Raw genomic sequence first — 2500 nt, 5'->3', positions numbered from 1 at the left:
TGTGTGTGTGTGGATATGTATACCAAAGATTTCATGTGTGCTGTAAGTTATGTGCATTCCTCTTAAGTGGTTCTATGTGCAGTGTCTTATTTGTGGTGGAATTTGTGTGCGCAAAAATACACACACACACACACACACACAAACGCATGCACAGACACACACACATACACACACACACAGACACAAAACACACACAGGCATTCTGTGTGTTTGAGAGGGGTTTCTGTGGCCCCTCCCATTTTTCTCTGCTCATCTGAGTCTGCGTGTTTCATTCCGACATTGATGGAAAAGCAGACGAAGCCGTTCAAGAAAAACAACCAAAAAGCCATCAGAGCTGTTTTACTGTTGTTCTCAATCAAGGATTTGAGGAATGAAGAAACGGGGAAAAGAGAGAAGAACAGAAGGATGACAGAGAAAGAAGAAGATAGTTTTAAGATATATCTCATGATGCACTTGGACACTTCATCAGTGATGTTATCTGATGTCAATGGGTGTTTCAGGTCTTTCCAATGTCAGACACTGCCTCCCAGCTAGGAGTGATCAGTTCTTGCACAGAGACTATAGACCTTACACAGAGACTGTAGGCCTTACACAGAGATTGTAGGCCTTATACAGAGACTATAGTCCTTACACAGAGAATGCAGACATAACACAGAGACTGTAGGCCTTATATAGAGATTGTAGGCCTTATACAGAGACTATAGTCCTTACACAGAGAATGCAGACATAACACAGAGACTGTAGGCCTTATATAGAGACTGTAGGCCTTATACAGAGAGTGTAAACCTCACAGAGACTGTAGGCCTTTTACAGAGACTGTAGACCTTACACAGAGAATGTAGACATAACACAGAGAATGTACACATAACAGAGAATGTAGGCCTTATACAGAGAATGTAAACCTTACACCAAGACTGTAGGCCTTATACAGAGACTGTAGGCCTTACACAGAGACTGAAGTTCTTACACAGAGACTGCAGACCTTACACAGAGACTGCAGACCTTACACAGAGACTGTGGACCTTACACAGAGACTGTAGGCCTTACACAGAGACTGTAGGCTTTACACAGAGACTGTAGGCCTTACACAGAGACTGTAGTTCTTACACAGAGACTGAGCTGCACAGCCTCCACAGTTGATCTCTAAGGGCACACGCCACCTTCTCCACCCATTTCTGCTGCACCCGTCCACCAACTCTGCGTACTTGGCTCACTTCTTGTGTCCTCTCTGCCCAGAGCAGAGCGTGCGCCGACATGACCACTATGAGTGCTTTGGTGGTCTCTGTAGTGCTCTCTGGGAGTCTTGCAGATCGACCCTCATCTGTCACGCACTGTTCCAAAGAGCCCCACTGCCTGAATGGGTGTGGAGCTCCTCCCCGACTCTTACAGATGCACCGCTGGCCTTGACGATCGGACACGTTCGGCAGCATTAGGTGATGGCACCAGCTCCTGGTCACGCATGCAGCTGGCACCCCCCGAGCTTACCTCAGTGTCACATGACTCCCTGTACATCTGCGGCACCTCTCTCTCACACGGGTGACCATGATTGTGGGGAGCCTCAGTCACCAGCGTGACAGACCCCGGTCATCGGCGTGCCAGACCCCGTCATCTGCGTGACAGACCCTGTCATCTGCGTGACAGAGCCCGTCATCTGCGTGATAGACCCCGTCATCTGCGTGACAGAGGCCGGTCATCTGCGTGACAGACCTTATCATCTGCGTGACAGAGGCCGGTCATCTGCGTGACAGACCCTATCATCTGCGTGACAGACCCCGTCATCTGCGTGACAGAGCCTATCATCTGCATGATAGACCCCGTCATCTGCGTGACAGACCCTATCATCTGCGTGACAGAGGCCGGTCATCTGCGTGACAGACCTTATCATCTGCGTGACAGAGGCCGGTCATCTGCGTGACAGACCTTATCATCTGCGTGACAGAGGCCGGTCATCTGCGTGACAGACCTTATCATCTGCGTGACAGAGGCCGGTCATCTGCGTGACAGACCTTATCATCTGCGTGACAGAGGCCGGTCATCTGCGTGACAGACCTTATCATCTGCGTGACAGAGGCCGGTCATCTGCGTGACAGACCTTATCATCTGCGTGACAGAGGCTGGTCATCTGTGTGACAGAGCCTGGTCAACAGCGTGACAGACCCTGTCATCCGCGTGAGAGACCACGGTCATCTGCGTGACACACCCTATCATCTGCGTGACAGAGGCCGGTCATCTGCGTGATAGACCCAAACTCCTGGTTTGTGGTTGTAATGGCGTGCTGCTTCTGTCAGAGCGCTGTCAGCGATCTTCGCAAGACAGCAGGAGAAGACGAGAGAAAGAAACCAAGACAAGACAAGACAAATCCCCCGAGAGACATTCTCGAGAGAGGGAAGGAGGGACATTTGCAAGAGATGGACAGAGAAACTGGAGAGACAGAGGAAGTACTGCTTCTACCTCGGTTACAGTCTATAAATACCCATCTGTATCAGGGATACAGTTATAT

The 2500-nt window shown here is 50.0% G+C and overlaps 1 protein-coding gene across 1 annotated transcript in view; it reads left to right on the top strand.

The window, feature by feature from the left end:
- Positions 1 to 2500, top strand: part of pkd1a (polycystic kidney disease 1a) — a 100370-nt gene that overhangs the window by 36854 nt on the left and 61016 nt on the right. The window lies entirely within an intron of this gene.

Source organism: Electrophorus electricus, chromosome 16 (assembly GCF_013358815.1).
Source record: "Electrophorus electricus isolate fEleEle1 chromosome 16, fEleEle1.pri, whole genome shotgun sequence".
NCBI classification, from domain to species: Eukaryota; Metazoa; Chordata; class Actinopteri; order Gymnotiformes; family Gymnotidae; genus Electrophorus; species Electrophorus electricus.
The sequence above is the reverse complement of the archived record's forward strand: the minus strand, read 5'-3'. Positions and strand labels throughout refer to the sequence as shown.